Below are 20,690 nucleotides of genomic sequence, written 5' to 3'. Positions count from 1 at the left end.
GGAGCACCATGACACCCTTGCACGAGGGCAACCCATACCCCCAGCAGCAGCTCCCCCACTCCACCGCGCGGCCCTGGAGGGCAGATGACATCGCGGCCCGCCCTGTCTGCCTGCGGGACCCCCAACCCTCCCCTAGGGCCCAGCACTCTTGCTTCCAGCCAGCGTGCCCCACCGGCGGCCCGCCCACGCCTACGTCCATCAGGTGCTCCACCTGGTTGAGCCCAAAGGCCCGCAGCCAGGTGGCCTGCGAGGCATCCGCCTTGCAGACTTCCAGCGCTTCCTTCCGGCGGGCGGGCGCGCGCGCGGCGCGGGGCTGGCCGGCACCTGCGGACCCTGTGCAGCCTGGTGCGCCGCGCCCAGAGCGCACGCGTGCCCATCGTTAACCTCGGGGACCGGGTGCTCTTTCCCAGCTGGGAGGCCTTGTCCTCCGGCTCCGAGGGCCGGCTGAAGCCCCGGCCCACGTCTTCTTCGTCGACGGCAGACGTGTGCTGCAGCCCCTCACCTGGCCGCAGAAGAGCGTGCAGCACGGCTCAGACCCCAAGGGGGCCGGCTCCTCGACAGCTACTGCGAGACGTGTCGGACCGAGGCCGCGTCTCCACGGGCCAGGCCCCCTAGCTGCCGGCGCGCAGACTGCCGGAGCTCAAAGCCGCGAGCTGCCACGACGCCCTCACTGCCCTCGGCGTGGCGTGGGCGTCGTCGGCGTGGAGAACAGCTTCATGACCTCCTCCAAGTGGAGGCCCAGCCGGCCCAGGCAAGACAGGTGGCCGGAGGGGAGGCTAGGTGGCAGGGGAGCAGAGAAGCCGCAGTGCAGGAGTGTTGGCTGGCACCCCACCCCCACCCCCCCGCAAGGTGGGAACCGGGCTGGGACACTCTCCTGTATGGTTCATGTTTCATGAAACCCTCAAGAAAGAAAAGCCAAAGAGTGTATTTTTCAAAAAAAGTTTAAAACAAAAGCAAAACAAGGCAAGACAAACATACAAACAAAAACACCTAGCACAGAGCCTGGCACATAAGAGGTCAACAGAGGTTAACTGGTGATATTATTCATGGATAAGAGTTCCTTGTCTCAAAATGTTATTATATAAGCCCCCACTAGGAGCTCACCAGAAGAAACTTGGTGGCTTTGATGCTGTGTATGAATTCTTAGGCTCTCAGACAGGGATCAACAAACATTTTCTGTAAGAACTGGAGAGTAAAAAGTTCAGGTTTTGTGGGACAGACGGTCTCTGTCAAGAATACTCAACTCTGCCCTTTAGCAAGAAAGCAGCCATAGACAATCTAAATGAATTTGCATGGCCGTGTTCTAATTAAACTCTATTTATGGACATTGGAATTTGAATTTCACATAATTTTCAAATGTCACTAAATATTCTTCTTTTGTCTTTTTTTTAATTTTCGTTTTAAACAATTTAAAAATGTGAAAAACATTCTTCTGGACCATACAAAAACAGGTGGTAGGCTGGATTTGGCCCACAGGTTGTAGTTTGCATACTGCTGCTCTAAGATAATGAGGGGTTCAGACCAAACCACACCAGAATGCGCCACTTTGGCATGCGGCTTATTTTGAGCTGAAGGCAATCAAGACCCAGCAGACACAGGAAAAGCTTCTTAACTCCCCCATAACTGCCTAAGAGAAACTAGAATGGGGGTCTGCACCAGGAAAAGAGTTATTACCAGAGATAACCTTTTCATCTGAAAGACTTAGCTGCAAGTCAGAGCAACCTTTGTTTACTGAACATGTGCTCTTTTTACCTTCCTATGAATTGTCTTCTTCCCGTTTGAAGCCTCAGGCCCCATCCCTTTCCTTAGCTTAGGAGGTATATAAGCCTCAAGTGCCTGGCTGCTTTTGGGTCATATCTTTGTGATGCTCCCAAGGGTACATAATTCTGTTTTTCTCCTGTTACTTTCTTTACCATGGGAGGGGTCTCAGCTGAGAAACTAGAAGGGTAGAGGGAAAATTCATTACCCTTCCCCACCGATAATTCAGTTCTAAACTTAGTTCTGGCGAAATTAAGAGCAGTTCTCAATCTCTCTAATTTTGTAATACTCCATCCTCATTCGAGGACACACGTAATCTGCTGCTCAGTGTGCTGCTAACCTGTATTAGGTTAATGTTAATTAAAATATACTTTAAGTGTTTATTTATTTTTGAGAGAGCGTGAGAGCACGAGCCAGGGAAGGGAGAGAGAGGGGAGAGAGAATCCTAAGCAGGCTCTGCCCTGTCAGTGCAGAGCTGGACAGAGGGCTCAAACCCATGAACCGTGAGATCATGATCTGAGCCGAAATCAAAAGTCAGATGCTCAACCAACTGAGCCACCCAGGCACCCCTGATATCTTTTGAAAAGAACAGAAAATTTTCAAGATTCCATCTTAAATTCTGACCATCTGTAGACCTGTAGAATAAGGTAGGAAAAATTGAATCAGCACCACACTGACAAAGAAAATTGTGATAAATTTTCAGATAAATTCTGAAAATGACAAATGTGAAATATTTTAAGAGCCATTGCCAATCTTCTGTCTCTCTATTTGTGACTCAGTGAATCATAAGACTGGATACTCAATTAATCAACGGCTGGAAAATATTATGATAATGAAGCCCAAGATTCTGAAGGTAGCTTTGTAAACATCTTTTAAATAGTTTTTCTCATGACTAATGCTAGTACATCTGCAATGATGTTCGTAGTAAATGACAAAATTTATTCTTGGGATTTCTGCTAGTATGCTTAAATAAAATTTCCTTTAAAATTGGAAACTGTAATCCTTTATTAATACAGTGTTGTGGTGATTTGTGTGTGGGAAATGATACCTCCCTTCACATACACTCCCCTACCCTTCAAAGAGAATTAGAGCTTCAGAAATGACACCTGAGAGCAGAAAGCTCAGGGCCAGTGTGGAAAGATGGAAGGAAATGCAATGAAGGATTTTCTGCAAACCTCCATCTCCTGAATATGACTTTTAGAAACTTTGAACTATGAAGAAAGTGTTTTAATACATAATGCCAGCATATTTGTCCTTTATAGCAATACAACAGGAAAATATAGTTTTAAATATTTTTTATGGAGGAAGAGGCCCATGAAGGTGAAACTGCCTAGGGCCCTCAAAAGTCATAATGGGGGGCGCCTGGGTGGCTCAGTCGGTTAAGAGTTGGACTCTTGCTTTCAGCTCAGGTCATGACCTGAGTTAGAGCCCTGCATGGGGCTCTGTGCTGACAGCATGGAGCCTGCTTGGGATTCTCTCTCTCTCTCCCTCTCTCTCTGTCCCTCCCTGCTCATGTTCTCTCTCTCTCTTTCTCTCAAAATGAAATAAACTTTAAAAGTCACAATGTGGCCCTGCCTCGTAGGCCCTCAACTCACTGTCATAGGCTGCAAAGGGAAAGGAGAAAACATAAGTTACAATCTCTTAACACTTCCCAGCTTTACTCTTTAGTTCTAGTCACTCTGGGTGCCCAACCCGGCAAAACAGGGAGAAGGTGTTCTGGACCTTGTCCTTTTGGTCCCAGCAACACACTGAGTTGAATATCTCCCCGAATGGAGCTTCAAGGACACCCTCACCAAGACTGCCTGCTGATGGTCTTACAGAGCAAAGTAGATGGCGTGGACTCAGTATAGCAGCCTCTCTCTGTGGAGCAGCACCTCGAAATCCTGGGAAAGGGGTGGAACCCACTTAGAAACTGTGGAGCCAGGTTTTGGGGAAATGTCTGACCCAGGACTGGCGGCGCTAACAGAGTCTGACTTGCACAGGGCCTCTGGACATTGCGCTAAGACTGAGAGGGTCGACTCCCTCATCGGCTTTGCTCTGTTTTCTTTTGCTTTGTTCTGTTCTGTGTGTCTGTGCCTCCATGGACACAGTTTCTGCAGTGTGAATCCATTCCAGAAAAGAAAGGAAGTCAGAGGTAGATATCAGGGGGATGGGCAGTGTGAGTAGCATACACAGGCGGAGGGTCCCCAGGCCCAACTGCTCAGAGAGCAGCTCATCTCACTCTCTGGGGTCAGCTGGTAATGCCACTTCACCAAGTGTCCACCGCAGTGATGGAAGACCTGGACAGCAGGGTTTCCTGAAGCCAAGAGGCTATACTACGACCTGGTCCTAGACCAGACCTTGTTCCCTGCCTCTGGAGTATAGAATCCCCAAAGGCCATAGGACCTGATCCCAGCAAGGCTAGATTAATGTCTGTTTTTGGAGCAATAGTAGCAGTCATATCAGAGTTTGTAGAGAAATGGCTTCCTACGTGTAATTTTTTTTTTTAATTTTTGATTTTTTATGGTTTTTAACTGGAGTGAGGAGTCTTAATCCTGAGTCACCCTGGATGTGTCAGTTCTTCTCTTAGCCAGCTGGAGGAACTGACGCTCAATGAGGGCTCTGGGGAGCATCTCCAAGAGAGCTGGTGGTGATGACTCAATGGCAAGTGAGGGAACAGGTTTCTGCAGAGGTTGCAAGAAACAAAATGAGGGAGTTCACAGTAGACTATCGCGTTTCTCCACTATCGGTGGAGAAGGTTACCACTGGAGTCACTAATCTTTGTATGTAAGTTATTACAAAGGCTGTCAGCAACCTTTTTATAGTCTACTTTATGGGAGTGGGGATGGCTTCTAATTTCTTCCAGGAGGTAGTCTATATATACATTTATAAGCCAAAAGTACCATTCTGCAATGTTGTTTAAATGATCCCAGAATAGTTCAATAGTGTACTAGGGGCCCTCCGTTTCTAGGTACCTGGTCAGGGTTTGGAGGACTTGGGCTTAGACTTTTTTTGCTGATAGCTTCCAGGAATGATGGTGCTGAGGTTATGTGCCCGTCCCCACAAAGCAGATCTAACAGGTCAACAGATACTGCAGGTACATGGTCAGAAGCCACACGACCAGGCCCTCTGAGATCGATCTATCACTGCCCAGACAACGTCATCCAGGAGAATAGGGATAATAGTCAACCTATGTAGCCATCTGGTCGAGAAAGGGCATGGGACCACACTTTCTGCATTACAGGCAGTAGGTGGAACCCGCCCTTCCTCAAGCAGAAGCTTGCCTTACTTCATAAAGGCAGTAATGTCCAAAATGGAGATTATATCCCAGTGCCTGGCAACTTGACATCACATTTTGCAAAGGTTTCTATGTGGAGTTAATAAATGCATAGCAGAGGGAAGAGGGAAATGGTCCACATGTGCTTTCAGACACAAGGGTCGGCTGCAGCATCTACTTGGCACAGCGTGATGAAGAGCTTTGACACTAGTTCAGAACGCCTCATGACCAAGAGGTGCTGAACAACCCTACACTTTGCACAAACAAAAAGCTGTCTGAACTTGCACTTAAAGTTTTTTTTTAATGTTTATTTATTTTTGAGAGAGAGAGAGAGAACATGAGCTAGCAGGGAGGGACAGAGAGAGAGGTTAGACAGAGAATCTGAAGCAGGCTCTAGGCTCTGAGCTGTCAGCACAGAGCCTGATGTGGGGCTCAAACTCATGAACCATGAGCTCATGACCTGAGCCGAAGTCGGACGCTTAACCAACTGAGCCACCCGGGCTCTCCTGAACTTGCACTTTAATAAATGAATTAGAAAGGAATAGAAGGATCCAGTGAGCAGGATTCCTCAGAGAATACCAGGGGGCACCTGAGGAGCCCTCGGCGGCGGCCAGATGGTTGTAGAGGAAGGATGAGCATGTTTCATACCCCTCCCAGGGCCTTCTCAGAGTCCCTGCAGGGCTTTGGTCACAGACAATGTCCCCTAATTTGGTTTCACTGTAACATGACATCGTGGTTGATCATAGACAGGATTGCTGTAGGCCTCAGGCACAAACCCTCTGAAGTCCAGAAAATCTCAGTTCATGAGAAATTGACCCCAATCTTGGTGGGTGGAGATAACTGCTTGTAGGTTTCCATTCTGGCAAAGAGGCATGTCTGATGAGGACCTGTACCCTGAGGCGAAACAAAACTCAGCAAACACCCCACCTTCTAACTCTGGAAGAAGAAACAGACCTTGTTTGGGATGTGTGTGTATTAGATTATATCTAGATGTTGACATGCTTTCCTGCCATCTAGTTTCAAATTTCCCAGGCTTTCTAGAACGTATTTTACAAACTATAATCCTTGGCCTATTAGTGGATTGTGAAATCAATTTGGTAGGCCACAACCAATATTTTTGTTTTATTTAAAAAAAAATTTTTTTTGATGTTTATTTATTTTTGAGAGACAGAGACAGACAGAAAGAGACAGAGTGTGAGTGGGGGAGGGGAAGAGAGAGAGAGAAAGACACAGAATCTGAAGAGGCTCCAGGCTCTGAGCTGTCATCACAGAGCCCCATGCAGGGCTCGAACTCACAAGCCGTGAGATCATGACCTGAGCCAAAGTCGGATGCTTAACCAACTGAGACACCCAGGTGCCCCTATTTTAATTTTTTTATTATGGAAGACATATATAGAATATATAGAATATTAGGAAGAATAGTATCATGTCCTGCCATGTGCCTCTTGCCCAGTTTCAACAGTCACCGCCTCAAACTCAGTCTCGTTTCATCTACATTTCATTTCATCTGTCTCATTTATTTTGAAGCCAGTTCCAAAACTTCTATCATCTTATCTGTAAATACTTTGGTATATATCCCTAAAAGATAATGATTATTCACATTTTTTTTTAATTTTTTTTTTAACATTTTTAAATTTATTTTTGAGACAGAGACAGAGCATGAACGGGGGAGGAGCAGAGAGAGAGGGAGACACAGAATCGGAAGCAGGCTCCAGGCTCTGGGCCATCAGCCCAGAGCCCGACACGGGGCTCGAACTCACGGACCGTGAGATCGTGACCTGAGCTGAAGTCGGATGCTTAACCGACTGAGCCACCCAGGCGCCCCGATTATTCACATTTTTAAATGACATATATAGAATATAATAGAAAGTGAAGGTTAAGTCATCTTTTACTAAACTTTTATTACAGTTGTGTGTGTGTGTGTGCACAGTGCACATTTGGCTGCAGTGTAAAATGTATTTCTTACAGTGCAGTTCAGAGTCATTGTTCTAGAAGAAACTCTCTGTTAGGGCCCAGTCCTCAGAGACAGCCTCGCATCCACCCACCCACCCCCCCCCACCCCCCCCACTCACTGATGTCAGAGGGGAATCTGGCTCGACCTGATAGGAGAGAAGTGTTGGGGTGGAACGCTGGGGTGGGTGGAGGGTGGTCTGGATGGTGTGATGTCCTTCCTGTCTTCAGAGGCACATTCATGAAGCTTTCACTAGGGGGAATTTGTGACGGGGCTAAAGAAAAAGTATAGGATAATAAATATTTGCAGCCTCCCCCTCTTTTCAAACGAGGCCTTGGAGCCTGGCTTTGTGTTGCTACTGAGAACAAAAGATGAATTGAAGGAGGCCTACAGAAGCAAAACTCATCCTATTCAATGAAGAGCTGAGCAGAAGTGGGAAGGGCAGGTGGAAGGGAAGTGGTGAGGCTGGAGGAGATCAGGGAGGAGAGTTTGAGAACAGGTAGGGAAAGCAGCCAGGAGGGTTTTCCGCGTGGCTGCTGTGGAGACGGGCAAGGGTAGCTCAGGAGGGATTTTAGGATAATTTGCTCTGATTCATGGAGTGTATCTTGCGCTAGACTCATTTTAAAAACTTCAGGAGAGTTTTAAAATCCTTTCCAGTGCTATTTGGATGTTGAGCTAGTGTTTCTGTTGAATGCCACTTTAGGAAGAATAGCTCAGCTTGTGTGGGTCAGGGTGAATTGTTACAGTCTCCTCCATCCCCTACTTTATACACCTGATTCTCATTTTTCTCTCAGCCTACAGCTCGGGAAGCCTTGCTTCCAGAAAGCTCCTCCTTGGTGCTTCCATAGCCCTTGCCCAACTCCCCACCCTGGGCCTCGTTGTTACCAATACTTCTATACTCCATGGTGCTGAAGGATGGTTACAGGCCAGGACCCTGTCTGGCTCATCTGAGGCTGCCAGCAGAGAACACAACCTTTGTTGATTCTCTGTCTTCAAGGAAATGAGAATCCCATTGGGGGGTCTTGGGAAACAATAGGGAAAAATACAACTGGGAATAGAAGTAAGCTCTAAGTGTGTGATATGGACTACCCTGCATGATTTATGAGTTTAGAACAGAAATGATAGATTGAAAACAACAAAAACAACAATAGTAAACACTTTTTAGTGCTTTCAGTATACCAGACACTGTCCTAAGTACTTCACATATGTAAACTCCTGTAATCCTCACAAGAACCCTCTGACTTGGGTACTCTTTTTGTTCTCATTTTGCAGATGAGGAGAACAAGGCACGGAGAGGTGAAGTGGATAATGAACCCACTGCCAGTGAGGGCGGAGCTGTGCCATCTGGTTCTAGACTCTGAACTTTTAGCCATGGCCACATCCTGAGTGATGGGCAGGTGTTTACGAAGGAGGAGGATTCAGGCTGTTGAGAGGAGAGAGGAGGTAATTCTGGGGCACGTGTGAAAGTGCGGGGGCAGAGAAGGATTTTGGTGTGTTCATTGCCTTATGAAGCAGTATCTTTCAGAAGAGGTGCTGGGAAATCAGCTGGAATGGGAGGCATGGAGCCTGGTGATGGAGTTGAGAGCCGATGTTGTTGGAACCAAGGAGTCAAGTCTTCGGTTGGAGAACTGCTGTGATGAAGGTCACTGCCCTGGAAGATTAAGTGTGGGGGCCACAGGCTGGTAGGATTTGTGTGTGTGTGTGTGTGTGTGTGTGTGTGGTGAAGGGGTGGGGCAAGTGAGAGTCAGTGGGTCTCTAAAATGCTGTCAGAGGGTCAAAGATAGAGGCCCGAGGGTCTCCATGTGACAAAGGGGCTCCTCTCTGCCACATGGATGGTGAGAATGGGGATCATAGAACAGATGAGAGATTTGAGAGGGGTGATCCATTGGATAATATTCCCAATGAGAGGGAATAGAGGTGACCCCAGGGTTTCACAACCCTGTGGGGAAAATGGGCGTCTCAGGGAGTCCCTGAGAAAGGCATGTTCATGAAGATTTCAAAATGGCAAAAAGGGGAGCAAGGTGTAGGCAAGATGAAAGTGAGAGACCTGAAGGCACCAAGGCCCTTCTCAGGGCCTGCTCTTTCCACAAGGTCTGGCCCTGACCTGACCTGCTTAACCTCTTTCCCTGAGAACCAGGAATTTCCTGTCCTCAGGGTTTTTCTGCATACCTCCCCACCCCCAGCTTTTCTGACTCTCTCTTTTTAATCCTTTGGTCTTTGCTTGAACTGCTACCTTGTCAAGGAAATGGATCCTGATACCCCTGAAACGAGGGTAGTCCGCTCATTATCCGCTCCCATAGCATCTGGCACTCTTCTTCATAATTCTCATCACATTAGTGACTGTTTCAATCTGCCAGCCAATAAATATTTACTGAGCACCTACTGTGGGCCAGGCACTGTTCTGGCTGCTGAGGAGGCTGCAGTCAACAGGACAAAACCCTTACACACGTGAAGCTTACTTTCTAGGTGCAGGGTGATGGGACACAGAAAAGGTAAAAAGTACAGGAATAGGAACCAGGTCAGAGAGTGAGTAGTATTATGTGAGGAATTAAAATAGAGTGGTGTCATACTAGGTTGGGAAGTCTGAGAAGGAGACACTGGAGCCAGAGGCTGAATAGCAAGAGTCAACCTAGCAAGACCAGGGTGGACGGCTGGTGCGAAGGCCCTGAAGTGGGAATGAGCCCGCCTTGTGGCAAGAGTGAAAGATCTCATCGCTGGAACGCGGTAGATGAGGGCAAGAGTCACGTGAAATGAAGAGTGAGAGGCCGGATCATGGAAACAGGGACACAGAATTAAAAAAAAAAAAAAAAAGGAGATAAAGATGTTAGCTTTCTAAATGCAATGGAAGCCATGAGGAAGCTATTAAACAGGAGTCGTCTCTTGATATAATTCATGTTTCTAAAAGATAGTCTAGACGGTGTAAGGAAAGTGGATGGTAGAAGGACCAGAGTGGAAATCAGGAGGCTATAACTTGAGCAATCTAGAGAGGGAGGATGGTGGCTTGCGCCAGGGTAGAGTTGCTGAAGCTGAAAAAGAATGAGTGGATTCAGGATATGTCTTGGAATTAGGGTCAACAGGGCTGCTTGCTGGATTGGATGTGGGGGAGACAAAGAAAAGAATCAAGGATAACTTGTGTATCTCAGAAGGGAATTATGAAGAAGACATTTATTGGGACAGAAAAGAATGTGAGAGAGGGTGGGCAGCAGGTGATGCCTCCAGAGTTCTGTTTGAGTCATGTCAAGTTGGAGACGCCTATTAAGGTACATAAGTTTAAGGGCGCCTGGGTGGACTCAGTTGGTTGAGCATCTGACTCTTGATTTCGGCTCATGTCATGATCTCACAGTTCATGGGATTGACCCCCATGTCGGGATCTGCGCTGATAGCACTGAGCCTACTTAGGATTCTCAATCTCTCTCTCTCTCTCTCTCTCTCTCTCCCCTTCTCTCTCTCTCTCTCCAAGTAAATAAATAAACATTAAAAAAATATATGTAAGTGTATATCTAAGTTGGGGGACCAGATACTAGTTTGTGGTTCTTAGTGGGGATCAAGGCTAGAGATATGGATTCCTGGTCCTCAACCTAAACATGGTATTTCAAGTCAAGGGCCTGGTTGAGATCATCTGGAGCTTGTTTGATTTCTGATTGAAGTGATGGAGAAGTCATTGTGAAGGAAATGGGATCCAGACCTCAAGTGGATGGGGGTGGCCTCTGGGGACATTTCATTTAGAGACTGAGAGAAGGTGGGTGGAGATTTCTACATAGATGCTGCCAGATTAGAAGTCTATGTCCTAGGTTGGTGAAGCAGTTCCTCCCTGATTAGCTCTAGTATCTCAATGAAAAATGTGAAAAGTTACTAGCTGAGCATGAAGCAGGGAAGGAGGTGTTAGAAGTTTGAAATGGTGGATCAATTTTTGTCCAATATCTTTCTTTCCAAAAGAGTATCAGCCCCATGGGAGCAAGAATTGGATCTGTCTTATCCATTGCCATTCCTAGTATCCAGCAAGTTGCTGCTCATATAGTAAGTGTTCAGCCAACAATTGTTAAATGAATGAATCAGCAATTGAATAGAAGTTAGACATCTCTTCCAGTTATTTATTACTGCATGACAAACCACCTTGAGATTTGGGGGCTTAAAGCAACCACTTATTAGTATCTCTCACCATTCTGGGTGGGGTTTTTTTAATTAATTTATTTATTTTGGAGAAAGAGAGACAGAGCACTTTCATGTGTGAAAGCAGGTAAGGGGCGGAGAGAGAGGAAAAGAGAGGATCCCAAGCAGGCTCTGCATAGAGCCTGATGCAGGGCTCGAACTCACTAACCATGAGATCAGGACCCGAGGCAAAATTAGGAGTCACATGCTTAGCCGACTGAGCCACCCAGACACCTCAGATCTATGGTTTTGATAAGCTCACCTGGTAGTTCTCACCTGGATTGCAGTCAGATGGCAGCTAAGGCTGAAGTTATGGCTTCTTAATTCATGTGTCTGGTGCTTGGGCTGTGATGTCTGGGCCGGCTGGGGGCTCGTTGGGCATCACTCTCTCCATACGGCTTCTCCTTGTTGCAGGCATGGGCTTCCTTGCAGTATGGTGATCTTAGGGTAGTTGGATACTTTCACAGTGGTTGGCTTCTCCAGGAACACTAGTTCCAGGAGACTCGGGCAGAAGTTGTAAGGCTTCTTAAAACCTACCCCGAGAAGTTTCACAGCACTCCATCCACTCTGTTCTCTTAGTCAAAGCAGTCACAGGCCCCTCAGATTCAAGGGGGTGAAGGGACAGGCTGTGCCTTTCAACAAGGGAAGGATGTGATGCAACTTTCTTGGGGACAAGCTACAACAACATCCATGTGACTGTGTCCTGTAGACCTGGAATTTCAGGGAAAGGATAGAAATCATAGGGATAAGGAGCTGGATTCATGAAAATGGATTGGTTCCCTTAAGGAAGTAATTGTAAGAAGGCTAAGACTTGGAGGTCATCCCTGCCGCACACATCCCCTAGTCAAAGGTCGAAAGACGAAGAGGGGAGAGGGAGAGGACCTGGGAGGAAGAGAGGCAAAGAGGAAGGGGCAAGGACTGAGGGAAAGAGTGGGAGGATAGAGAGGGAGAGGGAGAAGAAGGGAAGGGGAGGGGGAGGAGGGAGAGAAATATTGGAAGACTGGGTACCCAACCAACTTTAGCTTGAAGCCTAAATAAGAGCCCACTAATCTGAAGGATAAAACCAAATTCTCAAAGCTGTTTATTTTCAGAGTCTACTAAGTGTACTTAATAAAATTCCTAGTAGTTGCTGCTTTAGCCCTACATGGAGCAGAACCTTAAAATGTTATGCTTGGGTTTGAGATTCTAGCTGCACCCAAGTCTGTTCCAGTTTGGTTTAGGTTCAGTCTGGTGACTGCGCAGTTTGTTCGCATCGATTCTCATTGTAGATATCACCATTCACCCGCCCCACCGCAGTGCTCGATTACGTTTCACAAAACCTTCACAAAGTAGTGATTTTGGTTCCGTTTTGCATTTGAAAGAGGATAATAGTTATGCCAGATTTAAAGCTGGGTTTGGGCTAGGGTCACCTATCTGGCTCATTCAATAATTTTCTTTTTTTCTTTGCCAGTTCAGCCAATTCCTGAGTATACTTTGTATCTGAGTCTCGGTTTTCATTGAGAAATGAGATTTTATCTTTGCAGAGTGGGAAGGGAAAATAGAAAGCAGCGGGTCCTGTCAAAAGGAAAGGTGAACTCAGTGTCAAATGATGGAACTGCAAAATTAGAGAGCCAGAGGCTCTAATGAGGAGGAATAAAAGGGCAGAGAACAAAAGGCAGCAGGAAATGATGGAAGGGAGAGGAAGTCAAACGGTCTCAGTTGATCTGATATGTTTTCTCTTAGAAATAGGAGACAGCGGTGCTGCAGCCTTGCAGCCAAGGAAAATGGCTCACTTATTTATTCACTGTGTTACTTCTCTTTATTTTTTGTAAAATCATACAGCACGTGTGATCTTTAAACAACAACAGCCAACTTAAAGTGTAGTTTACAATCTTTTTACCTTAGGGGGAATTAGTACCTACGCTCCCGTTCTTACACAGACCCTTCATGTCTTCTCCATGCTCTGAGCTGAGGCCGGGATCAGAGGCTCGGATTCGGCCATGAGTCTGTAAGCTGTTTATGAAAAACAATTGCTCTCAGTTTAAATTAAAGTTCCTGTGTTGAGACGGCCTCCACGCGGGAAGTTGAACGTTGACACTTAATGTTGATTCTGGAAGGTACTCTTCCAAGCATCAGTCCCTGTCTTTCATCCGACAGATGCGAACACGCAGGCACCAGCATCCCAGGGATCAACTTATTCATTTTGCTGAAAAGACGGTGACTTTCACAAGAGATTTCATAAATAAAGCTACGTAGATACCTTCAAAAAGATCATTAGCAGTCCACGTATTGTACTCCTCCACACCATCTGAATGAACTCATCCTTGTCATAAACGTTCTGAGCTGAGACACAGCAGAATGGGAGATGTCTTTTGGACCTCACTTCTAATGTTTTTAAGTCACTATTCTGGGCTTTGTCAACTTCTTGACAAAATTAGTCCTTTAAGCCTGAATAGAAAATATCTACATAGTGACTCTACGTTCATTAGGGTTACCTAACTGCCGCCATAAATAAAACTCCTAATCAGTAGCTTCACACTTGTTTGGGTGACAGTTTCCTCATCTGTAGAATGAGGGCCATGTTGTTTTGTGTATCAAACGAGCTAATATTTACAAAGCCTTTAGAATAGTGCCTGGCACATAGCAAATCTCTGTAAGTGGTTTCTGAATGAATGGATGAATGAATGAATAAGTGAATGAATGAGTAAATGTTTGTTTCTTGCTTCCTCACACAGTGTGGGTGTCCCTGGCCTTTCGTCGGTTTTTCCTGCGCTCACTCAGGGCCCAGCTTCCTTGCTTCTTGGGGCTCCACTTCCATGATGTACCCCTGGTCCTCTCCTTCCCCAGGAACATCCAGCATTTGGGCACCCAGTGTGCCCTCCTCTTCCTGACACCAAAATTGGAAATGATCTAAATTGCCTGAGTGGGGAAAGATCTTGATTCAGCTGCCGCTACAGAAAAGAGACCTTGTTCGAGAGATGTCAGTAATGACCCCCACCTCGTTGGGCTCATTTGAGAATTGTTTAAAATAATACATCTACAGTACCTGGCACACAGTACCAAGCCACTATTTGTCCCTGCTTGTTTACATTTGTCTTCTGTATTTTAGCTATTCTTCTGTTCTTCTCCTCCTTTTCTTCTCCAGCCTTTCCAAATAGGTACGTATGTTTGACATTATTTTTGTTGGTACTTAATGACACTTTCCATAGCATTAGTTCTATTTCTCGGAATAAGAATAGGTGTTATCCAAAAGCATCTTCCTCATTAACAGAGGTACTAACTCGGACCAACTTTCAGGTTGAATACTCCTTCATTCCTTTCCGGGCCAGCAGTGTGGCTCCTGGTGAAGGACAAGAAGCAGGGATGGGGAGTGAGAGAGGGCATAGAAATGAGAGACTTTGTGTTCTTACCTCACATCACTCTTTTCAAAGTAACTTCTTTTATTTTGGAAATATTTTATTTTTTCAATAAGTATTTTACCAACGATACCAAAGAAAACTTCATAATCACATGTTTACAATTTCATGGCTGCTTAATCACATCCATTATATGTGGATTTTATTAGTTTCAGCCTCAGTTGAAACATTATTCCCCATATTTTCAGGTGCCTGGGGAAGGCGCCCCTCACGGCCAGGCCTCACGTGTTGCCCACACTGGAGCTTTTCTAGAATCTAGTACTTTTCCCTCAAAAGCAGCTTTAACACAGTCACATTATAAACTACAAAGAATTAAAGCTACTTTCTTTGAAAATTTGCAATTCTCCTAAGATGGCTAGAGACACTTCAACCTAATGTGTTGCTGGCCTGAGGGAAGGAATTGATAAGCAACAACGTCCCAGTTTCTTTGGATGGTGCAGCTGATGTGGCCATTTTCCCTACAGACCTCGTGCGATCGATACTCAGGTCCCCTCCCGGACTGATTACAGCACACTCTCTGGAGGTGACACTGGGCATACGTTTTCACTCAAGCTCCCAGTTCTTTTAATTTCTTTTTAGTGTTTATTTTTGAGAGAGAGAGAGAAAGAGCGAGCATGGGAGGGACAGAGAGGGAGAGACACAGAATCCGAAGCAGGCTCCAGGCTCTGAGCTGTCAGCACAGAGCCCAGAGGGGGCTCGAATCCGCCTGCCGTGAGATCATGACCTGAGCCAAAGTCGGACGCTTAATGGACTGAGCCACCCAGGTGCCCCTCAAGCTTCCAGTTCTAATGGGCTGCCAGAGTGGAGAATCACTGTGGTAGACACTCATAATGCCTCCTAGATTCATATGCAAGCTCCTGATTATTATTATTTTTTCTAATAGTGGAGAGGTTACTGATGTTAATTGTATATACATGGAGACATGTGAAGGTGGGGTGCCCCAAGACAACAGGAGTGGGACACTAAGTCCACTGCCTTGGTGCAGAGGCCCCACGGTGTTTGTGAGGCCAGCCATGGTTCACTTCTCTGAAGCCTAAGAGGGGATCCACCTGGCTTTGGGGAATGAGGTGGGGGTGATGCTGCTGATGTCGCTCCCTCACTGAGAGTCCTGCGATGGGGCATCTGCAGGGGCAGGAAGGTCCCTTACCATCACAGGTGGCTTAGTCTTAACATCCTAACCGATTGTGTTCTTCTGTTAATGGTGAACCCTCTGCCATCTCTCCTCACACTCTCATTACCCTCTCTTCTAACCGGGTCCCTGTGATAAGCAAGCTTTACTAATTGTGCCCCCATGCACGTGAGATCCTCTGTGTTACGTGTTTAAGTTGTGAAACTAAAGGACAGCTGTTGAGGCAGGTGGCCCGAGGAGTAAGGCATGGCATCGCCCCCACAGGTGGATGCTTACACACAAACGTTTTCCAAGCATCTGCATTTTCCAAATCTAGGCATTGTGCTCAGGCCTGAGGCCAGCAGCATCTGCTAGAAATTCCACATTTCAGGTTCTTCCCCAGACCCACTGAATCCTCAGCTGATTCAGATGCACATTAGAGGGAGAAACATAAAACTGGGGCATGGAGGTCACTGAGATAGAGTCCTGTCTGCAAGGAGTTCCTGGATTCTGGCAAAAAAAAAAAAAAATAAATAAATAAAAATAAAAAATAAAAATTAAAAATTCTTTTTTAAAAGGTAAAAACATGATCTCAGAAAAATATACAGTGAGTCTGTGTCAAAGATTTATTTATTTAAAAAAATTTAAAATCTTTATTTTTGAGAAAGAGAGACAGATTGAGAGCAAGTGAGGGGCAGAGAGAGAGGGAGACACAGAATCCGAAGCAGGCTCCAGGCTCTGAGCTGTCAGCACAGAGCCCAAAGCGGGCCTCGAACCCACATACCGTGAGATCATGACCTGAGCCGAAGTCAGACGCTTAACGACTGAGCCACGCAGGTGCCCCTCAAAGATTTATTTAATTCGTTAGTAAGGGGATCAGCAAAATGGCAAAACTGGTTTAAAAGAAGATGGGAAAAACGGATAAATTTAGTCAACGAAAGAAATCGCCAAGCTCAGAATAAAACTGGTTCATGTCCTACAGGAACCTAAAAACCTTAACCTTTGTGTTTATTTTTTGATTTAAGAGAAACGGTTTGCCTCTTTACTGGCTAAAAATCATTTGCACTGTATCAATCCTCTACAAATTAACATCTAACTTTTCCAGAATCTGGCCTCTAATCGATAGAAAGTAGCAAGTCAAAGGAAGTTAATATCCCCTTAGGCCTGCGTGTGAAATGATGCTGGAGAATGCCTCGAAAGCCTCTAGGGTCATCTGAAGTTTGGGGTAAGTTTTCTTACCAATTCAGAGAGGAGACAGATTTGGAAATAAATATTTGCAGTGAAATATCGTCAGTGATGATACAAATAGCACCTGTGGCATGTTGGGCGCTGTTTCCATTTATTGGCTCTTTTAGTCACTGTCACCATGCTGTGAGGCAGGGCTACTGTGGGCTTCATTTTGCAGAGGATGGAATGAGGCAGTCAGACTCCAGACCCTCTGCGCTTAACTGCCTCCCCTGAGGAAATAGCTAAGGGGGCGGTAGGGTGTGCGCGCATGCGCGCGTGTGCGTGAATTTGACTGAAGTAGAGGCAGGTTGAGGGTGGACCTCGATGCGCAGCCTTTTTTCATTTCTTATGAAATGAATCATTCCCCGATTTGAGTCAGGCAATGAGATACAATATGATGATTGTCCGTTGCGTGGGCTGCCTGGAAACCCTAAGATCTTGTTTGTGTAAAATCCTTAATATTTGTGCCAACTTGGGCCGCTGCCCGTGGCAATCAGACATCAGACCTCGTGTGTCAGCTCACTAAACCATCATTCCCCATCCCAAGGCTGAAACCGTTATGTTGGCATGTTTAGGAGAGACAGGGGAGGGAGACCTGTGTGTATGTTATAATTCAGTGGGATGGATGTGTCAGTGTTCTTTGTTTAAAAAAAAAATGGATTTCGTTAGAATCTGGCATTCTCTGAGAGTCTGGGTGATTACAGGGCTCCAGCTTGATTTGGTATCTAGAACCCACTTCAGCATTAGGCCAATGAGTGGCCAAAATGAGTTGTTCTTTTCTAATTAAATAAGTCCACAATCTAATCTTCTACAAATATGGTAAACAGAGGAAGGACTGCTCCAGCCTACAGCCCCGAGTAGGTGTTACTACCCTGTCCTTCTGTTCCGCCTTTTTGTTGCTGGCACGTGTTTGAGGTTGGAGTTACAACTTGATGAGCCAAATTGTCCTCCCCAGCCTCCTTTTGTTTTGTCACAATTAGCTGCACGTGCAGAACTGTTTTCCTATGTAATTGCTCCCACAAGGGGGTAATTGCACCCAAAAGTGGTTGGTTGCACCAATGGCAGGAGCAATTAGTAACAAAAATGCAAATAATTGCAGGCGTCCAAATTGCAGTCTTAAAAAAGGGGCACCCAGTAGAAGTCTGACTGAAGATTTGGCCTGCTCTCTTTTTCCTGCTGGAAGTGTACTTGTTATTTGAAACCAATATTATAATCTCTAGACCTGCCTCGACTTTCCACACCTCCAGGGACCTCTTGGAAATGGTGTACATTACAGGACTAAAGAAAAACCAGATTGATCGTAAATGTCAGCTTATTTAGGAACTAGAAAACGGAGTAACTTAGAATCAAAATTGTATTGAGGGGGGAGAGCACAGACAGTTGAGCAAATGCATTTTTACCATAACTGTGAATCTCATAATTCCCTACAAGAAACCTGGGGGAAAATAGTCACAGAAATACTAATAAAGTTAGTTTTTTACTGACTCAGCCACTAATCACAGAATTACAGCAACTCTAGCTACACATCCTTCCCGTCCCCTTTCCCTCCTGAAATTATTACCAAATAGTGCAGGATCATGGCAGCCTCAGTGAGGCATGATCGTAACCTGCCTCCATGTTGTGAGCTTGTTCCCTGAGACATCCTTCTAGCTTTCTTCATTTAGATAGACTGGGCTGTGCCAGGTGGCTCTGGCCCTTTGCTGCTCTGGTTGACAATATTGGGCTTCCAGATTGCCCTCCATGAAATGGGGAAAATACATTTTTGTCTATTTGTGTTACACCCTGAAACATGGGCCACAAGGGAATATGCCTTTCGTCTCTCAAATTCCTCCAGAGGTTTTAGTGAAACACCTCTCCTTTGTTTTTGTGTTTCAACATCCCCAGCTCTAGCCAGAGACCTGAAGGAGAAGGGGTACAGGGGAAAACTAAGAGGGAGGACAGCAGGAAGGCCAGTCCAGAGGGCAAGGTGAGCTCTTCACTCCTAATCACTCCTGCACTCACATTCGCACACGCCAATTCTATTCTCCTTCTTTAAGAGTTTCCTTCAGTAAGCTTCTTGGACCTTTGTGAAAAACAGATCTGGAAGTGGGCTTCTGTTATTTGTCCACAGTGTTTCAGAGGTACCTGGACATGCCTGAATTTTCCTGGAAACACAGCCTAAGCTGTCTTTGGGACCTCAGCCACAATGGAATTGGTTGGCAGAGAAACATTGCCCTAGGGAAGACAGGAAGGGAAGGCAATCTTTTACAGCCAAGTGTTTTACAGCAAGGAAATAGCAAGTTCCTATTGATTACGGGCCCATAGGGGCCAGTCCCCCCACCAGAATGAAGAAAATAAACACTGGTGATGTGTGTATTGTTTAGCATTTCTATATTAGTAAAGCCTTTTCCTTAGGGAATAAGTTTGCCACATGAATCAATGCCAATCCAACCAGGAGAATGTGGAAGAAATAGAAGAATATATAATGCATTTTCTTCCACTCGAAATCCACTTTTGTTTTGCTCACAGGGTAGAGGTAGAATTTGCAATGCTTTGGGGCGAAAACTAGGGGGTGAGGGGTGAGCTCATTTGTTGACAAGAAACAATTTGGAGAAAACATTGGGCCACCTGTGGGCAGAATGTATTTAAAAACCAAAGGTTGGCCCAGCAGTGGAGATCTCACTGCTGCTGCTCCAGGCGTGTGTGAGCTCTTAGTCAATTTACTAATAGCCTCCTCCGCCCAGTGCTGGGGAAGAAATGTCGCGTTCCATTTACTCCCGCTGTTTGTAGCATCTGGGATGCTGTGCCATCACCCTGCCAGTATATTTCTCCCTTCCTTTGTTGCTGTAGCAGGCCTTGCAAAAGATTTACTTTGCAGATAAAAAAAAAAGAAGAAGAAGAAGCATTAAGTGGTCAAAAATCACTAAGTTGAGGGGTTATAAAGTGTTTTTGCTCCAATTGAGAGAGCAAATATAAAGAGAATTGTGCAAGAATATTTAAGAGGGCTGCTCAGGTATGGTGATGTCACATGAAATGTGATCGGGCCAACTCTTTGGTTTGGGTAACAAGAGAAGGCAAGATCATTCTGAGTCCTAGTAAATCCCCTTGAGAAGTGGCTGCCAATGTGTCCCAGGACTAAAAGAAATCCTATGACTGTTTGTGGAAGGAATTCTCGGGGTACAGGCTGCAGTCAGATTCTGTTTTCCTACCTTGATGATCTGGTGTGTGGTCAGTGGAAGGACTTGACATTGGTGGCTCTGTGTGCTAATGACTTGCACAGGGGAAAATGGACATCAGCTGGACTTTTCACGTGTCACAGAGGAGAGCCTTCCTCCCTGGTTGCCTATACAAAAATTAATTTAAGCTGGAAATAAAGGCTTTAATTGCGTGCTTAGGCTTTACAACCAGATGTTATCAGGACACAGTGCATTAGCAAAAAAAAAAAAAATCACATTAAAATGTAAATGATTGACATGTACTTCTAAATTAAAAGGAGGCCATGGAAGCGGGGAGTAGCAAAGCAGAAATATAATCTATTGAGAGCTTTGGGTAGATGGGTGTAGGGCTGTTGGGGTGTGGGATGATTATTTCTGAATAGCATGAATGACAGGGAGTTCTGGGTCAGCAGAGGGAGGGAGAGCAGAGCTTTTCAGGATATATTGGAAGTCTGTTGATTTTACCTGATTGCTGTTTCCCCTTTGTCTTATAATGGTATGTTCCTTTCCTTTGGGGCACTATGCTTCTCCTACTCCGTGCGGTCCCAAAGGATTAAACTCTCCTCAGACCTTCCCCACCTCCCTTATGTGACCAGTCAGAGGTGTCAATCCTTCAGGGCACTGGTCTTCCCTGTGATGTGATGTGTAGACA

General features: G+C 45.7%; 1 long non-coding RNA gene across 1 annotated transcript in view; it reads right to left on the bottom strand.

The window, feature by feature from the left end:
- Positions 1-19,527: 19,527 nt before the first annotated feature.
- The window catches only part of LOC132683231 (uncharacterized), a 28,056-nt gene continuing 26,893 nt past the window's right edge, over positions 19,528-20,690 (bottom strand). Inside the window, exons 4-5 of the long non-coding RNA XR_009612114.3 lie at positions 20,033-20,166; positions 19,528-19,693 (exon numbers count right to left, since the gene is read on the bottom strand). This is a non-coding gene — a long non-coding RNA (uncharacterized LOC132683231). The remainder of the gene's footprint in view (positions 19,694-20,032; positions 20,167-20,690) is intronic.

This window comes from Panthera onca, chromosome C2 (assembly GCF_046562875.1).
Source record: "Panthera onca isolate mPanOnc1 chromosome C2, mPanOnc1 haplotype 2, whole genome shotgun sequence".
In the NCBI taxonomy this organism is placed as follows: domain Eukaryota; kingdom Metazoa; phylum Chordata; class Mammalia; order Carnivora; family Felidae; genus Panthera; species Panthera onca.
Note: the sequence above shows the minus strand (reverse complement) of the source record. Positions and strands in the feature narration are given on the sequence as shown.